General features: G+C 40.6%; 1 protein-coding gene across 1 annotated transcript in view; it reads right to left on the bottom strand.

The window, feature by feature from the left end:
• Positions 1-9,765, bottom strand: part of LOC122812763 (zinc finger protein 2-like) — a 126,212-nt gene extending 116,447 nt beyond the window's left edge. Inside the window, exon 1 of the mRNA XM_044084839.1 lies at positions 9,415-9,765. The gene's annotated coding sequence lies outside the window, so the exon portion shown is untranslated. The remainder of the gene's footprint in view (positions 1-9,414) is intronic.
• Positions 9,766-11,476: the final 1,711 nt, after the last annotated feature.

The following is an 11,476-nucleotide window of genomic DNA, read 5'->3' on the forward strand; positions in this document are numbered from 1 at the left end:
CATGCCTAGGACAGATGAGGCCCTAGAGCAGCTGGGTGGGGCTAAGTATCTTACAACCATTGATCTTACCAAGGGTTACTGGCAGGTGCCCTTGACCTCCAGTGCTAGAGAGAAGTCAGCCTTTGTGACTCCTTTTGGCCTGTACGAGTTCACAAACATGCCCTTTGGGATGAAGAATGCCCCAGTGACTTTCCAAAGGCTGGTAGATAATATCCTAGCAGGAGCAAGAGGGTTTGCCCTTGCTTACCTAGATGATATTGCCATCTACAGCCATTCCTGACCAGAGCACCTTCAGCATGTCAGGGAGGTGCTGGGCAGACTACAGAGGGCAGGGATGACCATTAAGCCGAGCAAATGTTAGGTGGGTATGGCAGAGGTCTCCTACCTAGGACATAGAGTGGGAAGTGGTAAGATAAGGCCAGAACCTGCCAAAGTGAAAGCTATTCAGGCATGGCCTGCACCTGTTACCAAAAAGCAGGTGAGGGCATTTTTAGAGACAGCAGGGTACTACAGAAAGTTTGTCCCCAGTTATAGTACCATAGCTGCTCCCCTCACAGACCTGACAAGGAAGAACAGGCCAGATAAGGTAGTGTGGATCAGCATGTGAGCAGGCACTCCAGAAGCTTAAATAAGCTTTGGGAGGACCCCCTGTGTTAGCCAGTCCAGATTACAGCAAAGAAATTTTGTGCAGGTGGATGCTTCAAACCATGGAGTACGGGCTGTACTTAGCCAGATTTCTTCAGAGGGGGAAGAGCACACAGTGGTTTATCTCAGTCGTAGGTTCCAACCCAGGGAGGAATGCTATGCATCTGTAGAAAAGGAATGTCTAGCCATAGTGTGGGCACTGCAGAAACTTCAGCCTTATCTGTATGAAAGGAAATTCACTGTTATGACAGATCACAACCCTCTAACAAACAGAGCCAGTAAGCAAAATGCCAAATTGCTAAGATGGAGCCTGGGGTTGCAGGCATGTGATATGTCAGGGCAGCACCACAGTGGGATTAGCAATGCCAATGCAGATGGGCTCTCAAGACAGGGAATGGGGTGAGGTACCCTCAGATAGACCTAACCCTCTCAATCGGCATTTCACAAGGGGTACTAGCTTGAGTTCTCTGGGGGGGATGTGAAGACTGGTAGAAAAGGGTGAAGGCTGCCAGCCAAGTCAAATAAAATTTGATACATAATTCTGCCATTTATAATATATATGTAAAATAGAGGCTTGTGTCTTAAATGTAAAGAAATGCTGTTGCAACACTGTGGCAATATTGCCATCTGCTGTAAGGAAAACTAAGTCAAGCATTTCTTATTGGTCCTTTGAAATTAAAATTACTTTATGCCTGTTCCTTTGAAGTTAGAATTTGGTGTTGATGAGTCTGGATTAAGCATCCTGCCTATTGTTTTAAGGCTAAATTTAATGACCAGAATTTACATGTGAAATGTCCTTTATTGCTCTAAGTGTAAAAGAATGTAAATACAATTCTGTATGGCCTGGGAACCAGGAAAGTGTAAACAAATGATGTAATGTTTTATCAGAACTGCAGTTTCAATTTAAACAGTGAGAACCAGAAATTATTAAGCACTTTGATATTGGACATCTAACTCAGCACTGCTTCGCTCTATGTAAGTAAGTTATTTTAGAAGTATGTTTTCTTGTAGAAATAGCTAAGACTATAAATAATAGGCCAAGTGTTTTTCTGTTATGTCAGAACTGTACTACAGAATTATTCTAATTTCTGTGGTATGGTATTATTGTCTTGTGATCTCTGAACTCTTGAATAGCACTGTGGTATGGTAGTATTGTCTTGTGTTTTTAGTATTTATTATTAAATAGTTTTAAACCCTTCTCAACTGTGGCTGGTTTACGCAGAGATAAGTTAATCTCTAGAGTACATTGCATATTTATAGCATTTGCTGTCTAAGCCACTCCTATGGCTTTAGCCCTGGGCTATACTACCAATTGGATAATAATATTGCACAGTAATAATTGGACACCCTTTTAAGGGCCTTTGGGCAGCTGATAAATATTAGCTGGTGGTGGCAGTAATTACTACCGTATAGTCTGGGTAAAGGGGCACAGCTGGAGTATCTGCATCAGCCTTTTCCAGGAGTGCCTGTGAAGTTGTATAAATACTTATCTCAAAGTGTATGTGTCAGCTACTTGGGCAGGGACACGAAGCACTGGTTGGACAGAGAGGGTACTGGAGATTAGCTTGTCAGTGAGGCTGGGATCTGGACCCTATAGCTGTGCCAGTGGGGAGTCTTATTGGGGAGCAAGGGAGCCACCAGTCCCAGACTGACAGTTATCTCTGTGTGCACTTAAAGGAAATTGAGTGGAAAGGATAACAAATACACACAGTAAAGTACATATATGAGACACCCTCTCTGGCGTTAGTGGTGAGGATTGAGGCTCCTCGATTGCTGGGCCAGGGCACGGGCATCACACTACCCACCAAAGACTGAACCCAGTATATCAAAAACTTAAAATTCTGTAACTGAACAGATTGAAAAAGGAACACATTTTCTTCTTCTCATCAGTTAACCCTACCTCTAACTCTGTCCATATAGTGTCAGAAATACCCTTAGAATAGTGGTGGTATTATTGGAGGAGTAAGTATTGGGCTTCAGTTGGCACAGGGTTAGGGTTAGCATATCTTAGTAGGGTGGAAAGGGGGATTCCCTTTATTTTGTAATACTTTAATCATTGTCAGCCCCTCTAAATAATTTTATTACGTTTTAATGCGACTAATTTTTTATTTTATTAGTACCCTGTTTTTAAACTACACTTTTATTTTATCCCACTCACTAGCTATAACGTATGGGGTGCTTTCTATGTTCTCTAATGACTCCAGGATAATTTCCACTACCCATTCCTTACATTCTTCTCTTTTTAACAGGTAGGTGGGGTAGTGCCAGTGTCTCACCTTTCATTCATTGCTCTTTATTTTTATCTTTGTAATTATTATTGCACAATATGAAACAGTTACTGGATGTGTATGAAAGCTCTCATTTAAATGCACATGTTTCTGTGAATTATATTTTCCTTCAAGTCTAGTGCAGTTATTATACCTTGGAGAATAATATGAAAATTATCTCACAGTTCCCACTACTTAATTCAGTCTTTTACACCAAATATTTTTATAAATTACTTCAGAATCGACCTTTTTTGTTATACATTCCCTGCAGAAAGTTGATTGTTTTTCCCCAAAATTTTTAAGCTCCAAAATATAAGTTTTAGGTGAATATAAATATAGGCCAGCATTATCGTCATCCCCTTCCAGTAACCCCTTACTACTAGAAATCTGCCATTATCATCTTTCTTTCCTCTTTTGTCACTACTGGGGCTCCTCTAGCAATTAATACAAGTACTCCTCTTGACCCTGGTATACTGAAGAATATCTATCCTGAAATTCTTTCTTTATCAAATTCACATGCTTAGTTCTTTACAAATGTGTTTCCTGCAGCATTGTTATTTGCACTATGCATTGATTAATATAATTAAATATTCTTTCTTTTTTGTCTTTCAAAGGGACAACCAATAGACCAGTACTTTGCAACACTTGTGGCTCAGATGTAGGCTTGCTACTACTAACTAGCACCCCTCCCCCCGCCAAATAGCCACATCACCTGCCTTGGTTGGAACTGTGGGACGTGGCTGCTCCCTACCCCTACTACATTCCACATATCCATGCCTGGCTGTATGTAACCAGATACATGAGGCAATGCATTATCAAAACTATCACATTTTTAGAACATCTGTTGGAATATCATGGAGCACTGCCACCCATTTATTATCTTCCTTATTGTGGAACACTGCCACCCATTTATTACCTTGCTCCTATTGTAGAACACTGCCACCCATTTATTACCTTGCTCCTATCGTAGAACACTGCCACTCATTTATTACCTTGCTCCTATCGTAGAACACTGCCACCCATTTATTACCTTGCTCCTATCGTAGAACACTGCCACCCATTTATTACCTTGCTCCTATCTTAGAACACTGCCACCCATTTATTACTTTGCTCCTATCGTAGAACATTGCCACCCATTTATTATCTTGCCTCTATTGTGGAACACTGCCACCTATTTATTACCTTGCCCCTATTGTAGAACACTGCCGCCCATTTATTACCTTGCTCCTATCTTAGAACACTGCCACCCATTTATTACCTTGCTCCTATCGTAGAACACTGCCACCCATTTATTACCTTGCTCCTATCGTAGAACACTGCCACCCATTTATTACCTTGCTCCTATCTTAGAACACTGCCACCCATTTATTACTTTGCTCCTATCGTAGAACACTGCCACCCATTTATTATCTTGCCTCTATTGTGGAACACTGCCACCTATTTATTACCTTGCCCCTATTGTAGAACACTGCCGCCCATTTATTACCTTGCTCCTATCACAGAACACTTCCACCCATTTATTACCTTACCCCTATAATGGAACACTACCACCAGTTTATTACCTTGTCCCTATCATGGAACACTGCCTTCCATTTGTTACCCTGCCCCTTCCCACTCAAAAGTCTGGCTAGTGGCATTCAGAAAGGTGTCCTTCCAAAAGCTCGAACTGGAATGAACTGCATGGCCAAGTAACTTTCCCTTTTAACTGCTGCAAACTCAACAATAATTATGTCTGATGCTGCATCTCCCTTGGCAACAGTCTCTTGCCTCTTCATCAGCAAAAGGTAGTGACCCTTGAGGTAGTTTGTTGCAGGAATTGTTTGCAGACAACCTCGTACTGTTATAGCATTACCACTGATTGCTGCCTTCAATGACTTTCTCATTTTGTCTTAGAGGAAACTGACACCATACATGCCCTCTTTTTCTACACTGAAAACATCTGACTCCAAGACCTGGAAGTGTTATTAGTATTGCTGATATTCCATACATGCCCTCTTTTTCTACACTGATAACATCTGACCCCAAGACCTGGAAGTGTCATTAGTATTGCTGACATTCCCTGCTGCCTGTGGAACCTGCTTTGGTGGCTTACACTGCTCTGTGGGTCCTCCTATACTCATGTGTAGTTCTGAGTACCACCTTCCTGTGCCACTGAGACCTGCTAGATAGAAAGCGGTGCTCCTTCTGCCACATCTGTTCACCACCATTACATGCCTGCTCTGCCAATCAGCATCTTATGACACTAAACATCTTATCTTATAACAACTTATGTTTATCACTCTCACCAAAAGGTCTGCTAGCCTTTTGAATATAGAGGCTTAAAATCTACTCACTCATTTACGATGTCAGGTATCTATTTCTATAATATAATCACTTAAAATAACACCTGGTCTTCTTTTGTGGTCGATGAATTTCTTTCTGTATAATTCAACAGTCCGTTTAAAACAAGGAAACATTGTTTAATGTATATTTATTTCATTTTAACTGGGCAATTATACATTTTCAACAATGGCATGAGATGTTATGGTATTCTAATAATCACAATTCACGCATAGTATGAAAGCACAAATTATAACTTAAGAAAAATATATGTAATTGAACCACTACATAGATTGTGTGTCTGTGTCACTTTGGGGATTGCTTTTTCAGCAAATTTGCCATGTCTTAGCATAGACTGCAAGATTTTTTTGAGGAAATAACTTATTTTGTCCATAAAACTTACCTTATGTAAAAAATGATAAAATATGAGACGAATTGGGCAAACTTGGAAATCGATGGTGCATTCGGAATGGTACCCTACTGAAAAGATCCCTTAGGCAACTCCAACTGATAAGATTTAAAGCTTTAGAAATGCAACTCCTTTGTTGCTGTCCATAACTGCTGTCTTTAAAATGTATGTAGGCAGAGACCTTTATCAGATGTTCTTTTAATTTAGATTTGAAGAGTTGTAGATCATCTCTGCCCTAACTTCGGCTGATACTCTACTCAGGGTAGCTGTTCAGGTTCCACATTAGTTGGAGACATTGGCCAAGAAAGCATCGCACAGTTGCGTACTGGTAGCCAGTCTTGCATCATGCAGTAATGGGTGTATCATAATGATGAGGACGTGCCTGATGCAGGAAAAAGAATGGTCCAAACAGGCCCACATGACCTTGAAAGTCAGACTTCGAGAGAGAGAGAGAGATTTGAGCTGGACATGAAAGTTCTAGAACTTAAGGTAGCTAAGAGAGTAAAACAGCTTGAAGCGCAAAGTGGATCAAGCTGAAGAAAGATAAACAGCAACAACAGCAGAAAAGGGAAATGTTGGAGGTTCACCAAAGACACACAAACACCAGCAGAAAAGGGACATGTTGGAGCTTCACCAAAGACACACAAACACCAGCAGAAAAGGGAAATGTTGGAGCTTCATCAAAGACACACAAACACCAGCAAAAAGGGGAAATGTTGGAGCTTCACCAAAGACACACAAACACCAGCAGAAAAGGGAAATGTTGGAGCTTCACCAAAGACACACAAACACCAGCAAAAAGGGGAAATGTTGGACCTTCACCAAAGACACACAAACACCAGCAGAAAAGGGAAATGTTGGAGCTTCACCAAAGACACACAAACACCAGCAAAAAGGGGAAATGTTGGACCTTCACCAAAGACACACAAACACCAGCAGAAAAGGGAAATGTTGGAGCTTCACCAAAGACACACAAACACCAGCAGAAAAGGAAAATGTTGGACCTTCACCAAAGACACACAAACACCAGCAAAAAGGGGAAATGTTGGACCTTCACCAAAGGCACACAAACACCAGCAAAAAAGGAAAATGTTGGACCTTCACCAAAGACACACAAACACCAGCAAAAAGGGAAAATGTTGGACCTTCACCAAAGAAGCACAAACACCAGCAGAAAAGGGAAATGTTGGACCTTCACCAAAGACATGCAAACGCCAGCAGAAAGGGGAAATGTTGGAGCTTCACCAAAGACACACAAACACCAGCAGAAAAGGAAAATGTTGGACCTTCACCAAAGAGACACAAACACCAGCAAAAAGGGGAAATGTTGGACCTTCACCAAAGGCACACAAACACCAGCAAAAAAGGAAAATGTTGGACCTTCACCAAAGACACACAAACACCAGCAAAAGGGGGAAATGTTGGACCTTCACCAAAGAAGCACAAACACCAGCAGAAAAGGGAAATGTTGGACCTTCACCAAAGACATGCAAATGCCAGCAGAAAGGGGAAATGTTGGACCTTCAACAAAGACACACAAACACCAGCAGAAAAGGGAAATGTTGGACCTTCACCAAAGACATGCAAACGCCAGCAGAAAAGGGGGAAATGTTGGACCTTCACCAAAGGCACACAGACACCAGCAGAAAAGGGGGAAATGTTGGACCTTCACCAAAGGCACACAAACACCGGCAGAATTTGGAAATGTTGGAGCTTCACCAAAGACACACAAACACCAGCAGAAAAGGGGAAATGTTGGACCTTCACCAAAGGCACACAAACACCAGCAGAAAGGGGAAACATTGGACCTTCACTAATGTTGGACTTTCACCAAAGACATACAAACACCAGAAGAAGAGGAAGATGTAGGATCTTCACCAAAGACACGCAAACACTTGGTGGGGGGGGACCTAGATGCTATGGCTGGCACAAGATTACTTTCACAGTCTTAAAAAAAAAAAAAAAAAGACAGATGACTATGTTCCTTTATTCAAGCATTTCAAAGGTGTTGCAATTAACACTCCGGATTGACCAGGGACTGTGGGTCAGGTTTTTAACCTGTGTTAAAGCATTTGTTTTCCTGCTGTCCACCCCTTACAGAATGTTCTAATTGTGTTTTTACAGCTTTAGCTTCCTGGCCTAAAAAAGGTAATCTAATTATTTCACATGTGCGGTGTACACTTCACATATGCACAATTTCTGTAATTCTCAGCAAAATGCAGTTATAAAATTCAGTCACAAACTTCACATACTTTTTTGCATTGAATAGAAAAAAGATAAATTGTCACATCTTTTACGTCACTGAAAAACACACTTTGCTGATACACATTTTAGTTTACCTGTTGCAGGATTTTGTAAGTCATAAGTGAACTTAACAAATGTGCTACAGTCCGACTCAGAATAAAAAGGTATCAGATGTGTTCCCAAACATCACAGTCTGTTCCCCATGCTCTATTTATATACATGCTTGATAAACTGCAGACATTACACAATGGTTTATATTACATTGTACAACTCAAAAGAACTGCCTTACATCTATTCATAACTTCTCATACCTTAGCAAACTCTTTTACTGTTTCAACATTTTTTTAAATTTTGGCTGTACCAATTATTCACCACTTTTTCTGAGAAATAATACTTCCTCACACTTCCTCTGATATATGTTTACTTTCAAATGCATCCTCTTGTTCTCCTGCATCAGTTTTTGTTTGTTTGCTTGCTTCATATGGCACTCACATGGTGCATAAAATGTTTCTACTATGTTCTTTTCTACACCTTTATTATGCAATGTATGTATTATTCAACAATTGCATCCCTTATTTCTCTTGTTTATTCACTGATATTAGGTATTTAGCTCATTTGGTCTCTTTTTATATCACTTCTAGTTTAGAACATTCATAATTTTGTTACCTTCAAGCTAGTGTATGCCTTTAGAAAGATAAGCACATCATTCCAGATGGGATCTGATGATCTACACAAGAAAATCTTTCTGAATTCCCTCTATCTAGTCTAGGTCATTAGAACGAGGAGGTCTCCAGATTTGTACCAAATACTCCATGTGGTGTAAAACTTATAACTGATGTAATATTCTCCCAATACAGTTCACGCAGGTTTGGACATTCCCTGCATGAGTGACATACAGTAGTGGGAGTTTTCAGGCTGAAAGCCAAGTCTATAACACTATGGAGTACAGCTAACCAAGCACTTAGCAGCCACTACTGTAATGCATATAAGGGGGCTCCAACCCCTTAAACTCTATTTGTTATTTATTTATGTTAAATGTTTTCTAAGGGCATGGACTGAACAGATATAAAATGCTGAATGGTCTACCTCAGAAGTCATACCTCAGAGAGACAAAAAGAGCTTAGCTGTTATTTTCTTGAATATGCAATATAAAGAAGGTATTATTTCTTGAATAAGCAAAAAAAAATAACACTAACAATAAGCATCACAAAAAAAAAATCAAACTAAAATTAACCAGGTTTTCAGTGTTATTGTTCTGCTGACACTTAAATGTAGTGTTCTTCTCTTGTGGGCAGGGGTCTGCTACAGCACATCACAGGGGGTATTACAATGCAATATGCCCAGAAATGCCCCCCCGACTGCAAGTTCAGAACACAATTAGCTCACGTCAGTTCATCCCTCACAGGGAAAGAATTAATGTTATTCATAAGACAGTTTCCCTTACCTTATACACAGTAACTGCCTCATTCAGAAACACAAAACTGTGACTGGGATGTCTGGGAACACACAGGGAACAAACAAAGGACTCACCTCGCTCGAAGCAGAACAACTCCAGGGTCTATTTGTGGTCCCCACAGCAAAGATCAGTTCTCCCTTTTGTAGCATGCAGACTCTGTATCTCTTTTTTCACCATGTAGTCTGTTTCCTGTCTTTTGTGCTACATCTTCAATCCCAGAGATCTCTGAACAAAAGCAGTTCAGCTTTCAATTCACTCCGAACTTTTTCTTGGAAGATCCTGTTTATAATCAGATGAGTTCAGACCCTGTAGAACTGGAGCCCACAATCCAGAATCACTAAGTGTCAGGAAAACTCAGTAAATTAACTGTCGAGTGTAGTTATCAGCTATCACACTGTAAGCCATGTTAACAGCAATTGCTTTTTTTTTTTTTCTAAGCTAATTTCCAGAACACAGGAAGTAAAATGCATGAATAAGTGGCCACCTTCATTTAAAGGTACAGTGTACCAGTATGTGATCAAAGAACTGTTTATTTTCTGAGGCAAAATGCCATGCATAGCTTCTTTAATTCAAGTGTTCAGATTTATAAATCCCGAGAACATTTTAATAAGAGGTCAACTGAAGTAAACATTAAAAGGAAATTCAGGTATATGATGACAACTAAGCAACTCAACTTTTATTCCCAAAGCAAACTTGCTCTGTTCTGATATTGTATCTTTTCAGCACTATTTCCCAGTGTACTTCTCTTTCATTTAGTTGTATTTTTTATCTGTTTTTATTTATTTTTACATCATTTTACTGGGTGAGTAGGCTACTAACAAAAAACATTTTCACAGCTGTGGGCTATGGAATAGGTCCATTTCTCGTCTCTTTTTTTTTTTTTCCCTTGTTTTTAAACAGAAACCAAAACTTCCTGGAAGTGCATCCCTGAAATGGGAAAAGCCAACTATTTTTCATCTGAATAAAATAAAATATGATTTCAGTTTTGCTTTTTTTGGTGGGTGGGTGGGTGGGGAGCCGCAGGCCCAACAACCAGTACCACAAGTGTCTCCTGGAATTAAGCACCACGAGAAAGCAAAGCTGGCCACTAGTTTTATTGCCCCACTCATCATCTTCATCATCATTACTTTTCTTTCCCATTTTCTTCATTTGGTCCCGTCAAATGTCACCATCTCGCTCCCTTGATTCAATGCCACTGTGTTACCCTCTTCGGCAGTAATGCCTGACCATCGCATGTACCATCTCGCTCGCTCGATTCAATGCCACTGTGTTACCCTCTTCGACAGTAATGCCTGACCATCGCATATCTCCTCTCACTCATTCCATCCGTCTCTTGTTCCTTCTTGCTTTCTTCCTGTCTGTCCCAAATCTTTTTTACCAAACTGTCTTCTGCTTTCCTGCATATATGCCCAAACCACTGTAATCTGTTCAATTTGATCTTTTCTATAATTTTCTATAATTGGAGCTGCTTTGCCTTCTGCTCTGATGTCCTCATTTCTTCAGCTGTCCCCCAGTGTGCATCCTACTACCTGTCTCAGGCACTTCATCTCTAACGTCAGCTAATTTGCCTTCATAGGTTCATAGGAAGTTACTACACTAATGTCCCTAGAGCCCATACAAGCCTAGATATACTTATCCAGAGTTGCGCCTATTATCAGGGGTTAGGTGAGGGTCTACCAACTTCTTCTGTCCAGGAGGGACATGGGTGTCACCTCAGGAGTAAATTTGTGGTCACCCAACCATTGATCTAGCTTGGGTTTGCAGAGGGTCAGGGAGGGGCTCTGTTTCAATAGCCTAGTACCTACCTATGAACCTATGAACCTATGTTTCACATGATCTCGAAGCTTGTTCCAGAAAAATAGCAGCCTCCGGGAGATGTTATCTATCTCCCCAGCATTATCTCTTCATGGGTTGGGAGGGTGGCCTAATGGTTAAGGTGCTTGCCTTATAAGCACAAGGTGCAAGGTTTGAGTCTCAGAAGGGATAATTGGCTAGGCTTAAAATGGTTCACAAGGGCAGTTAGCCTAGTACTAATCTATGAATCTATGTCAGAAGTTAAGTTAAGATCCCTGTACCAAGTGACCTCCTGCAGTTTGATTTATGAATGTGTAGCATTTCCATCAGGGCTGGGTTAGA

Source organism: Protopterus annectens, chromosome 10.part0 (assembly GCF_019279795.1).
Source record: "Protopterus annectens isolate FY-2018-M chromosome 10.part0, PAN1.0, whole genome shotgun sequence".
Taxonomy (NCBI): Eukaryota; Metazoa; Chordata; order Ceratodontiformes; family Protopteridae; genus Protopterus; species Protopterus annectens.